The 16,564-nt window shown below is 39.5% G+C and overlaps 1 pseudogene; it reads left to right on the top strand.

The window, feature by feature from the left end:
- The window catches only part of LOC122905354, a 32,011-nt pseudogene extending 15,812 nt beyond the window's left edge, over positions 1 to 16,199 (top strand).
- Positions 16,200 to 16,564: the final 365 nt, after the last annotated feature.

Here is a 16,564-nt window from a genome sequence, read left to right as displayed (position 1 = left end):
ACTTGTTTTCTTTCTTTGTTTCTTGTTTTTCTTCCACTCATTTTTATTTTCCACTTCAGTAAAAAAATATCTGCCTTTTCTCAGACCTTTTCTGGGCTCTCCATTATTTGGGACAAAAAGCCCAGGATAAGAGTTGGGAAGGATAAAGCTTAGCTTAAAGGGTGAGAGCCCTTGTTAAGTTTTTAAATAATCACAGTAAGACATGACAGACTGTCTGATTTCAGAGCCTAATTATAAGTGTACATTAGCCTGTGCTTCTTAAACTGGAAATTAGAAGGTAAATGTGGTGCATCTTTTAGCACATCAATTATAAATGATGGAAGGCATTATTTTTTATACAAAGGCAGGTGTAAATATTTTATGGAACATGGCAAAAACTTCTCGTCATTTATCCAATATGAGTTCTTATTTTCTTCTTTATAGATCCCCAGGTTCATTCAACTTTATTTATTGAGGTGGGCAATGTGCCCAGCTAAAAAGTATTCATTCCCCAGACTCTATCATAAACTGAAGCCACCATGGAAATCTTCCCAGAAAACTCTTTAAAGAGGGATCCAGTGGCTCTTTTGGGCCTTTTGCCCTTTCATTCCATCCTCTTACTCACCTCAATCATGGATATTTGAGCGACAGCAGTGTCTTTTGACTTAAATGTGACTTTGAGAATGAAAGATGTGTACCAAGAATGGAACAGCAGAATCAGGGTGGGAACCTAGGCTCAAAGTCTAGGGTTTATGCCAAAATATGGTATACCAATTAAATTTAAATTTTGGATAAAAAGCAGGGACACCTGGGGGGCTCACTCTTTTCAGAGTCTGCCATCGGCTCCAGTCATGATCCTGGGGTCCTGGAATCAAGCCCAGAATCGGGCTCCTGGCTCAGTGGGGAGTCTGTTTTTCCCTCTTTCTCTGTCCCTCTACTCACTTGTGCTCTCTCCCCCTCTCAAATAAATAAGTAAAATCTTTAAAAGATAATAAAATTAAAAACAAACAATTTTTAATATAAAAATGTCCCAAATACTACATGGAACATACCTTTTCTGAAAAAATTACTTATCTGGAATTCAATTTTAACTAGATTACTTGTATTTCTCATTTATTTCTATAAAGATACATCAAATTATTCAATCAAATTAGCAAAGCCTAGAGAACAAAAATATGGCAATTATAGTCTTTTAGCTTCCGTGTATCTGAAGTGGGTTTCTTATAGAAAATTGAGACTATTATAGAGAGTCCCATTACCCCACACCAAATTATTATATTAGTATGACACCTTTGTTACAATTAATGAATCAATAAATCATTATTAACTAAAGTTCATAATTTATTCAGAGTTCTTCTGTTTGTACCTAATACCCCATTTCTGTTCCAGAATCCTATGCAAGATACCACATCACAATTAATCATTATGTGGATAAGTGCTTCTTGCCTGTGATAGTTTCATTACCTGCAGGTAATATAGCCATATAACATACGCATACAATATCCATTATGAACATTTTTATCGATTTATCTGTCAGCGGACACTTAGGTTATTTCTATGTTTTGACTTTTAAAAGCAATGGACATGATGATGAAGGTATTTCTGGAAGATAGTGATTTCATTTCTTTTGGATATCTATTCAGAAATAGTATTGCCAGACTATATAGTAATTCATCTTTAATTTAAAAAAAAAGAACACCAAACTGTTTTCCATAATGTCCATGCCAATTTAGATTCCTACCAATAGTGAAGAGGGGTTCCCTTTTCTCCATACCATTGACAACATTTGTTATCTCTTGTCTGCTTGATAGTTAGCCACTCTAACAGGTACAAGGTGATATTTCATTATGGTTTTGATTTGAAATTCCTTGATTATTAGTGATGATGAACATTTAAAAAAATAGGTACCTATTGGTTTTATCTTTGCCTATTTGTTAATCAGACTTTTCTTTTTTTTTTTTTTTTTTGCTATTGAGTTGTATGTATTTTGGTTAGTAACCCCTTATACAGATGGTTGCCTTTTCATTTTGTTGAACATTTCTTTTTCTGTGCAGAAGCTTTTTAGTTTGATATAGTCCACTTATTTATCTTTTTTTTGTTTTTGTTGTTGTGCTTTTGGTATCATATCCAAAAAACTGTTACCAAGACCAATGTCAAGGAGATTTTTTTAATGTGTCTTCTTCTAGGAGTTTTATAGCTTTGGGTCTTAGCATTTAAGTCTTAAATCCATTTTGAGTTAAACTTTTGTGAGTGGTGTAAAGTAAGATCTTGGTTCTATTTCACTGGTCATTGTGTCTGTTTTTATGCCAATACCATATCCATACCAATTCATACCTTTTGATTACTACAATTAGGTCTATGGGGGCCGGGCTGGTTCTAGGTTGGACCAGAGGCCTGGTGCTGTGTTAGTTGGAAGTCTAGCTCTGTGGTACTTGGCCAGGCCAGGACCCATCCAGAATCCTGGATTTGTAGGGGCTCATCTGGAGCCTTGCACCATGGAAATCAGTTGGCGCTGAGTTGGTCTGGGAGCTTGGGTTCATGAGGGCCCGTTGGTAGCCTCATGCCATAGGAGCTACCTGGAGCTATAGGACTAACTGCCACTGCTGGAGCCAGCTAGAGACCAGATGGTCTGGGGCTCTGGTTTTGTGGGAGCCAAAAGTCTGTCTGGAGCCAAGGAAATCTCTTGGAGTTATGAGAACCACCCAGGGCTGCTAGAGCCAGCAGGGGCCAGGGAGATCGTGGTTTCATAGGAGCCAGCTGGGAGACTGGTGCTGGGGGACTCACCTGGGTCTGCAAGAGCCACTTTTTGTTGTAGGAAATTCCTGTGGCTATAAGATCCACTTGGGGTCACCTGAGCTGGCAGGTGCAAAGGTAAACCAGGGGTCTGACTTCACAGCAGTCCTCAAGGAGCAACCTTGGGCCACAGCAGTAGAGTGGTGCTGTGGCAGGTCATTACGAGGGTCCAGGGTGAAGTTGGGTGCTCATTTTCCTTCTATGAAGTGAGTGTCTCTTTCCTTGTTGGATTGCCTGGCTTTGGAGAGGGGTTATGGGGTAGTGTGAATCTTCTCCTACACATCTCATTCTGTCTTTTCTTATGTCTTTCAGGTGCTGTAATCCATCACCTGGAATCTTTGGCTCTTGTGCAGGTATTTTTGCATGCAGTTAATTTTTCAAATTGATGTTTCTGAGGAGGGAGGCAAGGACTAGAAATTCTGTGTTGCGTTTTTTCTTAAAGATTTTACTTATTTATTTGACATACAGAGATCACAAGTAGGCAGAGAGGCAGGCAGAGGGAGAGAGAGAAGCAGGCTTCCCACAGAGTAGAGGGCCGGATGTGGGGCTCGATCCCAGGACCCTGAGATCATGACCTGAGCTGAAGGCAGAGGCTTAACCCACTGAGCCACCCAGGTGCACCTCTGTGTTGCTATTTTGATGACATAATCGCCTAATATTTCATACTCACTTTTGAAGGGTAGCACAGTAGGCCATCCTAAAATGTGCTACTTTGGCATAATTACTTTGAGCTGAAGGCAATTGAGAAGAAGCAGATACTCGAAAAGCTCCCTTACCTCCTCTTATTTGTCTGAAGCAGGCCATAAATTTATAAAGGTGTCCCTTTTCCCCTCTCTACCAGGAAGGACACAGGTTAATCCCTGGAGACAACTTTAGACCCTATCAGCCTGGAGAAAGCAACAGAAGAATCTGCATGACCAATTTACTAAGCAACCTTTATCTCTGGACTGGACTGGAGGAGATTATGCTGAATGATCACTTACTTGTGGAGCATAAGGGATAACATGGAGGACATTAGGAGAAAGAAAGGAAAAGTGAATTGGGGGAAATTGGAGGAGGAAACAAACTATGAGAGACTGTGGACTCTGGCCTTGAAAGCCCAAACCTGTTCTCTTATTGCAGTCTTACTTCACAGATTTATAGTTCTTTGTTGAAGATTTATAGAAGCTGGAATTCTAAGCCACCTTGGAGAATTACTCATTTTTCCTTGGGTATCTCATATATATTCATGAGACATACATGTTAATGAACTTCTGTTTGTTATACTCTTGTTAATCTTTTACTGGGGGGATCTCAGATAAACTCAGAAGTGTAGAGGGAAAAGTATTTTTCTTCTCTTATGGCTTATTCCTATTACTGGTATGATATTTTTTTTTATTTCCTCTAATATCTCTGCTACTTTTCTATATCACTACAGCTCCCAGATTAATGTGTTAATCCTCTTGATGTGTTTTTAATAATAATAGTTATTGATTTCTTGGTTTATTGGTTGACTAATATAACCATTTTCTACTCTACAATGACTGTTCTGTAAGGCAGGTATAGAAAAGTAAATACATTAAACTCCCATTTTTCCATGATGGCTGGGAAATTAGGAATTAGATATTTTAATCACATGTCTCAATAACTATATATATTTTTTACCATATCTGTATTACACTGTAATTATCTAACATAGTTTTTCTTTTCAAGTGAATGTGAGTTGGCATTCTGAATATCTTTTATCAATATATACCACTGCCAATAAATACTTGCTTGTGTTGACTTTGAAGTTTTTGTGGAAAAGTGAAAATGTACTATTGGGAACAGTAATTTATTAGTCCCATATTGTAGATCTCTTACACATTTGGGAGGTGAGAATGAAAGAAGTTTCAAAATGTTTGGTCATATTTTACAAACTTCTTAGAAACTTTAAATGCTAATTTAAATCCAGATTTTTTTAATCACCCCTTTTCTATTTTTGTAATACCTTACTTCATTCCTAATAAGAGAGATGACTTTCTACATTTTCCTGGGACTGAAAACTTGGCTTAAAATCTCCTGGGAACACTAGAACACTATTTCCTTGAAAGTGTTAAGGTCAAGATGTTATGAGGATTTCATTCCCAAGCTTTTTCTAATCAGTTTGTTTTTGTCTGTTCAAAGGCCCTTTACAGGTTCTCTCTTTCACCCTCTAAATCAACTAGATGATTGTTTAAAAATGCCATTTGTTTTGAAAACTGACAGCAGAATCCTTCTGTGCAAAAGATTACAAACCAAACTTGCATCTCTTTCAGGGTTGCTTTTAGAGTCTTATTTTATATTTCATTTCTGAAGTTTGATAAACTGGAAGTAGCCAGCACAAGAAAAGTTCTTGATAAAACTCTTGAAGAGGGAGGCTTTGTGACTTCTGGTTACAGAGGGACCTCTCCACGGGAGCCCAGAGGTAGTTTCATCAAGAGAAACAAAGCTGGACTTCAGGTAAAGTGGTGAAAACATTTTATTCAGTGACTATTGACAATGGGAGAAAGAGCTGAACCCCATTCTGATGTGCATTGGGGTGACTTGGCATTTTAGAGAGAAAATGAATAGAGATGAGGAGGCGGGTTGGCAGGCAGGACCTCAGAAGAGTCAGGGAGGTGAGAAGTTACAAAGGAGTGGTTGGCGTTGATGCAATTATGTCCATCATATCTGCTAGTTGGCAGTTAGTTAGGGAAGTTAGCGGCCCTATCCGTCCTGATGACTGCATCTCAAAGACCTGGTTTTCAGGTCTGTGAGAAAGATACCGCTGAGTTGTAGGAGATGCATATATATATCTCAAAGAAACAGAGGAAGGGTTCATGATTGTCAGCCCTAAGTGCTCTAAGAAAGGGAAGTCAAGGGCCATGCTCAGGAGTTGGCAAGAGCAAACAATTAATTCTTTGACAACCCTAAGCTTTTCCACACAAGAACTCAAATGTGGGCTGGTGGTCCCAAGCAGCCTTAAGATAATTAGAAGCTGGTCTGGTCTCAGCCTTGAGGTTTGGAGGATTGCTTGTGTGCAGTTCTCAGTATCCCCCAGAGGGAGGCACTCCTTGTTTAGACTCGCAAAGAACAAAGCTTTCTACAATATTATACATCTCAGTGTATTTTGTGATGTCCTGAATGCCCTTTAGTTACCTCGATATTTTAAGCAATATCACAATAAGCACAATTTATAGTTTTCTGGTAGCTGTTTATTTGAATATGTTTATAAACTCCTAACGACATTATTGGATTAGAACCTCTGAGCTCTGAAGAAAAATAAAATAAAAGAGAATGTTTTGCTCAGCAACTTCACAACCACTTCATTTACATTTGCTTTCTATGAATAGTGCTCAAAGTATTGACTTAAAATGTAAAGGTTTATATTTTTTCCTAATTTTGGCAATCTCTCCAAAACTTCAGCTCATTTGCCACTGTTTCGTTATACCCTTTAAACTGTCTTCTGAAATCATTCTTTTGTGTTGTAATTATGTTAACCCAGAATAGATTTTTTAAATTTTCTTTAAATCATTTTGTAGAAAGTCAATCACCTCTGGAGCCCAAGCTCAATAGCTCACAATTATTTATTATTCAATTAAAAGCTTCTAAAACAAGTGTAAATGGCCCCAGAATTTTAAAATATGTTGCTGCTGCTAAATCCGCATGAGACAAGCTGTCAAAGGAATGAGTGCTGCCTAAAATAAACGTTTTTCCATGCGCATTTCAAATCACTAGTCTGAGACATCACATTTTAGACTCTGACTATTCCAAAGTACAATTTTTGGGAAAAGCAAGTTTCCTTTTTAGACAGACAGAAGCTCCACATAATTTTCAGAAAAGCCATGTTGGAGGCCACTGGTAATGATCTCCAAAAGCCCATTTGCCATCCCAGAAGGCAACAAATGACATTTATCTTGTAATTCAACAAATGTTTTTACTGTTCACACAGGCATGAATGTGCCTCTGTGTGTGTGTGTGTGTGTGTGTGTGTGTGTATGTGTGAAAGAGAGAGAGAGAAAGACAGAGACAGAGAGTGAGAGGCATTAGCACTGTAGAGGTCAGAAGTAGGAAGATGTCAAGGTGGTTGCTCCCTAGCTCCTTCTGGTAGCCCTGGGGTTTGACAGTGGCTTCCTCCTCTCCAGAAGGCCAGAGTTCCTTCCTGTCAGAGGGGCCACTGCTACAGCTACAGCCTCTCCTCATCCACTGTATGCCCCATCCCTCAGATAAAGGCTTCCCACTGAACCGCACTCTGACTGCTTCAGGTTTTTAGTTGCTTTCCTCAAGCCCACCCACACCTCTGGGGACAGTCCTCATCCTGGGGGTCTGTTATTAATTTCCAGCTAACGAATTCCCATTTCTATAGATTCCCTTTTGTGAGAAAGCAACATTCAAAAGTAAAATAAATCTATTTTATTTATTTTCTTAAGGTTTTATTTATTTATTTGAGAGAGCAAGAAAGAGCATGAGTTGGGGGAAAGGCAGATGGAGAGGGAGAAGCAGACTCCCGGCTGAGCAGGGAGCCCAATTCAGGACTGGATCCTAGGACCCTGGGATCAGGACCTGAGCTCAAAGGCAGATGATTAACCAACTGAGCCACCCAAGTGCCCCAGAATAAGTCCTTCTTAATGGTCTCCAAATGGGCTTTTTCCAATATGAAAAAAAAAATTAAAAACTAGATTTTCAGTAAGAGAAACATTTGTGAACTTTGCATAAAAATTTCAAACTCCTATCAACAAGATGTGATCAGTTTCCCATCTGAAGTCTCCATGTTTGGTTCTTCTGCATGTGTCATGGCGTCATATAAAAATCAGTGCAAGTTTCAAGAGTGCAACTATTCAAGTAAGTATAGAACATAAAAAAAGTAACACAATCATTCCATTTAGATGAGTGGGGACCAACCTTGAAGTCCTTGGGATCCTCAAAGTTAATCATGGGAGGTTTTCAGTTAATTAAAACAATTATTCAAGTTTTATATAAACCAACCATTTGCCATGATGTCTGTGAGGAAGTACTGTGGCAACGTACAGAAGATATTTTAAAGCACAAAATTCACTTTAGAATTTTTAAAAAATAGGTAATTTATGTATATTAGAAATAAGTTATGACAACATTTCAGTGCATATTATTATAATGCCCTGTTGACAAATATCCTGTTTTTGTTTTTTTTTCTACTATGCATTCCATGCAAAAGAAATAATGCTGGCAACATTTAGTTTTAAGTCAATTGTTACTTATTATCAAGAGAAAGGCTTATTAAACCTCATTATTAGGTACTGACACTGTTTACACAGCATAGAACAAAACAATTTGCTTAAATTGTTCAGGAATTTAAGGCTGGGATTAGCTTAGGCTCCTAAAATTTTGTATTGAAATCTAAATCAGCTGCTTTAATCAAGCTGGCCATCTCATTTTTACCACTAAGACTACTCTCTTTCTAGATTCCAAGAAAAACTATCTTTATGTTGGAAATCTCACCTCCACCTGCAGCTTCTATGACCTGCCTTCTGTACGCCTTTGAAGGCCTCTCCCTGCCTGGGGTCTTTTATAGCCCCTCTTATTGCTCTGCATTCATAGGGCAGTCTGCTTCTCCCTTTCCCTCTCCCTCTGCCTGTGCCCCTCCCCTGCTCCACTCATGCTCTTAAATAAATAAATAAATAAATACTTAAAAAACAAAACAAAACAGTTCCCAACCACAGAGAATTGTATTGAGACTCAAATTGTATAATAGCTAGCTAACTTTGCTCCCCACCCCCGCTGGAAAAAAAAAAAAGTATCATTAAGCCAGAGTTGGATTTAGACCTCTACTCAAGGGAGGTGCACCTCCAAGCTATTGTGCTACTGTAGCTACAACCAGAAAGATGAATTTTCTATCCAGCAACATATTCCCAAAATGACTGATCCTGCTTTACTTCCAAACTCTAGTTCTTAACTTTGTTCCAAATGCTCTTCACTGATTAGATGTACTAACTACAGTACTTTAAACTTAACTCAATTTTACTTTGATTGATTTGATTTGGTTGATTTGAATAATTGGCAGTTAATCAAAAGGCTAGAGATTCATAGAGGTTTTTGTTTTTGTTTTATACAAGGCTAGTAAAATAAACAGATACAGCTGTAATTGTGTGTTTAAGCCTCCATGATTAGATAGCTTATGTCTCGTCATTAGGGAAATAACTGCAGTAAAATCTAATCACACAGTGAACCAACTAACACAAGAAAAAGAAATCATTTCTGTTTGAAATGATTTCATTTATTATTTATTATTTCCTTTATTATATAATACCTGAAATGCTTAAGGTAGTGAATCTTGCACAAAAAATCCAGACAAGGGACACCTGGGTGGCTCAATCAGTTATGAGTCTGCCTTTACCTCACATCATGATCCCAAGGGTCATGGGATCAAGAACCACGTGGGGCTCTCTCAGGGACCCTCTCAGGGACTCTTCTGCTCCCTCTCCCTCCCTGCTTTCCCCACCGTGCATGCACACTCACTCTCTCTCTGTCAAATAAAAACTTTAAAAAATCCAGACAAGAAAAGAAACTAGGAACTCTGTCCCCCATGAGCATTGCTGCTCCAGCTCAGCTTGGCTCTAGCTCGTGCTCTGCAATCACTCTGCGTATTTCCACTTATAATATTATATTCATTATATTAATTTTCCTTTGCTTAAATTTTAAATTTTCCTTCTGGAAAAATGTGAATCTCCTGGGGATAGAAGTTTCAGAAGGTAGGGACCTGGAGAAGCTCAACAGGGTGGGTGAGCTCCCAGATTGCTCTCTACAGTAGAAAAGGTTTCTGAGGGACACGTGGCTTGGACAGCCCCAACTACACTCGAAATGATTTCATTGTCCAGTCTTGTCAAAGGCAGCCAAGCAACACCTACTAATTTTCCTGTTTGCTTCTATCTGGATGTTCCTAAATATAGTGAGAACAATTATTTTCTTACCATGTCTCCAAAAATGTTGCAATCTTTAATTCCTTTATACTCTTTTTGTGAACACAGCACATTGTATTGTTAACCAGGTGGCATCCCTGCAACCAGGCTTTTCCAGATTAGTGTTGATGATGACGGTGAGGATGAGGATGGTGAGAACATGGTGACAATTTACTCTGAAGGCAGTTCAAAGTCCTAGTTCACAGAGATGAAAAGCACAGCATAGTCAATAGAGTCAATACTGTTTATTAACTTTGTATGGTAACTACACTTATCATGGTGAGCACTTGAGGAATATACTATATACCTGAAACTCATATAACATTATATCTCAATTATATTTTATTAAGAAAGAATTACAAGCTAAGGCAGCAATGGGGGTTGGAATGAATATGAAATGAAAGGCATGAGGGGTGCCTGGGTGGCTCAGTGGGTTAAAGCCTCTGCCTTCAGCTCAGGTCATGATCTCAGGGTCCTGGGACTGAGTCCCACATTGGGCTCTCTGCTCAGCAGGGAGCCTGCTTCCCCTTCTCTCTCTGCCTGACTCTCTACCTACTTGTGATCTCTCTCTGTGTGTCAAATAAATAAATAAAATCTTTTTAAAAAGGCATGAAATTATTAAGGTAGAAGAACATTAATGTTGAGGTAATGGAGATGTCTCCATTTCAACACTGAAATAAATCGTAGAGATGACAAGATTGTTATCTAGAGGACAGTTTTACACCCAATTGTTAAATGTGTTACTCTTGTCCTTAATTATTGTCCTGTTCTCTGAGTTCAATCAATACACTTTATTGGAGCCAAACAATTACATAAGAGTTGGCAATGTGCACTAATCATCCCAAATTTGCTCCTTTTGTGTCCTCTTCTAGACTATAAGTAGCTTATTTATAAATTCTTCTACACCCCGTATAGAAAGCTTGACACAGTGATTATTCCAAAGTGGATTCAGTCAAGGCTTACTAACTGATTAATTGAGCAATTTATTAAAATGAGGCAAACCTCAGTGTAATTTGTTTTTTTTTTTTATAACTGGAAGCTTACAAACTTCTTATACTTTTTTCCTCCCAAAATGGCTACATACCAGAAAAGAACATGTATCTTTGAGAAAGCAACATTTATTCATGCATTAAATAAATATTTATCACATATCTACAATGTGCCAGGCATTTTTATAGAAACTGAAAATGTATGATGAAACAAAAATTTAAATAAAAACAATGAATAATATCTGTTGGGGAGAATCTAGTAGATAAATAAAGAAAATTAACATCATAAATAAAGTATCTCCTCTTTGAATGTTTGGTAGAATTCCCCAAGGAATCCATCAGGTCCTGGGCTCTTGTTTTTTGGGAAGTTTTTGAGCACTGTTTCAATCTCATTATTAGATATTGGTCTATATAGGTTGGCAATTTCTTCCTGATCCAGTCTTGGAAGTTTATAGTTTCCAGGAATGCATCCCTTTCTTCTAGGTTGCTTAACTTAATGGCATATAATTGTTGATAATAATTTCTGATGGTTGTTTCTGTATCATTGGCATTGTTTGTGATTTCTCCCCTTTCATTCATAATTTTATTAATTTGGGTCCTCTCTCTTTTCTTTTGGATTTTCTTTGGATTATCAACCTTACTGATTCTTCAAAAAAAAAAAAAACCTTCTAGTTTTGTTGATGTGTTCTTTTGTATCTCTAGCTTCTATCTCACTGACCTCTGCTCTAATCTTATTTCCCTTCCTATGTATAGGTTAGGCTTAATTTGTTGTGGATTCTCCAGTTCTTCAAGATGTCAAGAGATCTGGTGTATTTTGGATTTTTCAATTCTTTTTTTTTTTTTTTTAAAGATTTATTTATTTATTTATTTGACAGAGAGAAATCACAAGTAGATGGAGAGGCAGGCAGGCTCCCTGCTGAGCAGAGAGCCCGATGCGGGACTCGATCCCAGGACCCTGAGATCATGACCTGAGCCGAAGGCAGCGGCCTAACCCACTGAGCCACCCAGGCGCCCCAAGATTTTTCAATTCTTTTGAGTGAAGCTTGGATGGTTATGTATTTCCCCCTTAGGACTGCCTTTGCTAGATCCCATAGGTTTTCAATCAATATGTCTTCATTCTGATTGGTTTCTATGAATTGTTTAAGTTCTTCTTTGATTTCCTGGTTGATCCAAACATTCTTAAGCAGAGTGGTCTTTAGCTTCCAAGTGTTTGAATTCCTTCCAAAACTTTTCTTGTGGTTGAGCTCCAGTTTCAAAGCACTGTGGTCTGAGAATACACAGGGAATAATCTCTATGTTTTGGTATCAATTGAGCTGTGAGTTGTGACCCAATATGTGGTTTATTTTGGAGAAAGTTCCATGTGTACTTGAGAAGAATGAGTATTCTGTTGTTTTAAGGTGGAATGTTCTGTATATATCTATGAGGTCCATCTGGCCCAATGAGTCATTCAAAGCTCATGTTTCTTTACTGATTTTCTGCTTGGAAGATCTGTCTATTACTGAGCATGGCATGTTAAGATCCCCTACTATTAAAGTATTCTTACCAATATGACTCTTTATCTTGATTAACTTATGTTATATGGCTTGTGTAGTTGGCTGCTCCCATATTGGGGGCATAAATATTTACAGTTGTTAGATCTTCTTGGTGGATAGACACTTTAAGAATGATGTAGTGTCCTTCTGTATCTCTGACTATAGTCTTGGGCTTAAAATCTAATTTATCTGATATGAGAATCACCATCCCATCTTCACTTGAGGCCCATTGGTATGAAAGATTGTTCTCCATCCCTTCACTTTCAGTGTGGATGTATCTTTAGGTTCAAAATGTGTCTCTTATAGACAGCATATGGAGGGGTTTGGTCATTTTATCCAATCTGAAATCCTGCGCCATTTTATTCAAGCATTTAGGAAGTTCACATTGAGAGTGATTAGTGAAAGATAGGTTTTATTGACATCATGTTGCCTATAAAGTCTTTGTTTCTATGGATTGTCTCTGTAAATTTCTGTTCTATGTCACTCTTGGGTTCTTTCTTCTTTTATAGACCCCCCCCCCCCTTAATATTTCTTGTAGTGCTGGCTTGGTGATCACATATTCTTTTAAACCTTGCTGCTCTTGGAAGCTCTTTATCTCTCCATCCAATTTGAATGTCAGCCCAGCTGGATAAAATATTCTTGGCTGCACGTTCTTCTCATTTAGTGCCCTGAATATGTCTTGCCAGGCTTTTCTGGCTTGCCAGGTTTCTGTGGACAGGTCTGACATTATTCTGATGGATGTTTCTCTGTACCTAAGGAATCTCTTCCCCCTAGCTGCCTTCAGAAGATCTTGTCTAAAATTATGATTCATGGGTTTCATAATTAAGTGCCTTGAAGACTTTCTCATTTCATTGATCTTTGTGGGTGTTCTTTCTGTCTCTAGGGCATGAACAACATTTCACCAGCATTTCTCAAAGAGCTGGAACAAACAATCCAAAAATTTGGATGGAACCAGAAGAGACCCAAATTGCTAAGGAAATGTTAAAAAAGAAAAACAAAACTAGGGACATCATGTTGCCTAATTTCAAGCTTAACTACAAAGCTGTGATCACCAAGACAGATGGTACTGGCACAAAAACAGACACACAGACCAGTGGAACAGAGTAGAGAGCCCAGATATGGTCAACTCTATGGTCAACTTATCTTTGACAGCAGGGAAAAATATACAGTGGAAAAAAGACAGTCTCTTCAATAAATGGTGCTGGGAAAATTGGACAGCTATGTATAGAAGAATGAAACTTGACCATTCTTTAAACTATATACAAAGATAAACTTGGAATGGATAAAAGACCTCAACATGAAACAGGAATCAACCAAAATCCTAGAGAAGAACATAGGCAGTAACCTCTTCAACATCAGCCATAGCAACTTCTTTCAAGACATGTCTCCAAAGGCAAAGGAAACAAAAGTGAAAATAAACTTTGGGACTTCATCAGGATCAAAAGCTTCTGCACAGCAAATGAAACAGTCAACAAAATAAAGAGGCAACCCATGGAATGGGAGAAGATATTCACAAATGACACTACAGACAAAGGTCTGATATCCAAGGTTGATAAGGAACTCCTCAAACTCAACACACACAAAACAGATAATCATGTCTAAAAATGGGCAGAAAACATGAACAGACACTTCTCCAAAGAAGACATACAAATGGCTAACAGACACTTGAAAAAATGTTCATCATCATTAGTCATAGGGAGATTCAAATAAAAACCACATTGAGATACCACCTTACACCAGTTAGAATAGCCAAAATTCAAACAAGTATTAGAGAGGATGTGGAGAAAGGGGAACCCTCTTACATTGTTGGAAATGCAGGTTGGTGCAGCCGCTTTGGAAATCAGTGTGGAGATTCCTAAAAATGGATAAGGAAGATGTGGTCCATATACACTATGGAGTATTATGCCTCCATCAGAAAGGATGAATACCCAACTTTTGTAGCAACATGGACGGGACTGGAAGATATTATGCTGAGTGAAATCAGTCAAGCAGAGAGAGTCAATTATCATATGGTTTCACTTATTTGTGGAGCATAACAAATAGCATGGAGGACAAGGGGCATGAGAGAGGAGAAGGGAATTTGGGTAAATTGGAAGGGGAGGTGAACCATGAGAGACTATTGACTCTGAAAAACAATCTGAGGGGTTTGAAGTGGCGGGGGGGTGGGAAGTTGGGGTACCAGGTGGTGGGTATTATAGAGGGCATGGATTGCACGGAGCACTGGGTGTGGTGAAAAAATAATGAATAATGTTTTTCTGAAAATAAATAAATTGGAAAAAAAATAATAAATAAAAAAAAAAGAAATTAAAAATAGAGATTCCCTACGACCCTGCAGTTGCACTCCTGGGTATTTACCCCAAAGATACAGATTTCATGAAAAGAAGGGCCATCTGTACCCCAATGTTCATAGCAGCAATGGCTACAGTCACCAAACTGTGGTAAGAGCCAAGATGCCCTTCACCAGACAAATGGATAAAGAAGATACAGTCCATATATATACAATGGAGTATTATGCTTCCATTAGAAAGGATGAATACCCAACTTTTGTATCAACATGGACGGGACTGGAGGAGGTTTGCTGAGTTAAATAAGTAAAGCAGAAAAAGTCAATTATCATATGGTTTCACTTACTTATGGAGCATAAAGAATAACACAGAGGACATTGGGTGAGGGAGAGTAGAAGTGAATTGGGGGAAACTGGAGGGGAAGATGAACCATGAAAGACTGTGGCCTCTGAGGAACAAACTGAGGGTTTTGGAGGGGAGGGGCATGTGTATTTGGGTGAGCCTGGTGGTGGGGTATTAAGGAAGGCATGTATTTCATGGAGCACTGGTGTGGTGCATAAACAATGAATCTTAGAAAAAATAAAATTTTAAAAAATCCTGGAGCTCGCACTGGCCTGAGGCGCCGCTGCTGGCGGAAGTGATCAGGAAGTTGCCCTGCAGTCCCTGTGCCACCCTCAGTGGAGAGAGGTGGTGTTCAGAATCCCTGGCAGTTTGGAATACTCTGGGGGAATGGCCGCTGGTGCCTCAATGTGCAACCACTGGGCCCAACCTGGGCGAAGTGTGTGCGTGGTTGCGCGCGGCTCTGCACCAGGCCCTATGCGAGGCTGAGGCCCCAGGCTGCACCTGGGTGCTTCTGCATGCCCAGGCCATTCTGCTTTGCACCCAACTCCCTGAGAGACTACAGCTGCTGACCTAGGCCTCCTATGTGCGTGAGGCGCAGCGGAGGTTGGAGAGAGTCTGTCGTCGCGGTCTGGGGCTTCACGAGAAGGCCCAGCATTGTGAAACACAGTGGGAGGCTAAGGCCGCCACCTGAGCAGCAGAGCGCCAACTGGAGATTGACCTTTGAAGGGTCAAGCGCATGCAGGAGATGGAGGAGAAGAAGTAGGAGCAGGAAGTTAAAGCTGCGGCTGATGGTGTCTTATCTGAAGTAAGGAAAAAGCAAGTAAATGGTGTCTTCTTGTGAGGAAAAAGCAAGCAGAATGGAGGACATTCTTCGGGCCTTGGAGAAATTGAGGTAACTCAGAAATTGAGGAAACTTGGGAAGAGGCAGCAGCGAGGAAGGGCGTCTGTCCTCTGGCCTCAGCAGTTGAGACTTTCAGGCATCAGTTTCAGCAACTAAGAAAACGAATTAAAAAACACTTTGAATTGTATAAAGCTGAAGAGAGAGCCCTCAGAGTCATGCTGGAAGGAGAACAAGAGGAAAAGAGAATTAGAAAAGAAACAAGAAAGAAAAGGAGAAGATTTTACTTCAGAAGCGTGAAATTGAGTACAAGTGTTTTGGGGATCCAGATGAGTTCACACTCGCTCACCTTTTGCAGCCCTTCTGCCACTATTACCTCCAAGCCCAGCATCCCTGCCAACCCTGATCCAGATAAGGCAGGGTTGGTTGCCATCTGATCATCCAAAAGCAACTCCACTCCCCAAGGATGGGTCCTTCCCCTACTGCCCAACAACAACATCTGGGAAACGGCCGTCAAGCTCCATTAGTAAAGATTCTCCAGGAGTATGGTCTGGCCATGGCTCTTTCCAGCTCTAAAAACTAGTGATGCCACCATCTTCTTGTGCTGTAGACTAAACCACAACCTCTAAAGTCCATGTGGCATTGCCCTACCCAGAAGTCACGTTTTCCTTGCATGCTCTGTCCTGCCCAGGGATCTCTTGAATCAGGAGATTAATATGGTTCTTCAGGAAAGGACTAAGGTGAACTGGGGTTATTACCACAGGCAGTAGCCTTGATTCACTAAATTTGCCTCTGTTTTGAAGGGGCCTGGTCCAAAGTGACTTGTTCATTTCCTCTCAACTGCCTTGTGTGTGATGGGTAAGCACACTCCATACACTCAACACAGGTGTGC

Source organism: Neovison vison, chromosome 4, assembly GCF_020171115.1.
Source record: "Neovison vison isolate M4711 chromosome 4, ASM_NN_V1, whole genome shotgun sequence".
Classification (NCBI taxonomy): Eukaryota; Metazoa; Chordata; class Mammalia; order Carnivora; family Mustelidae; genus Neogale; species Neogale vison.
This window is presented reverse-complemented; position numbering and strand designations above follow the sequence as displayed.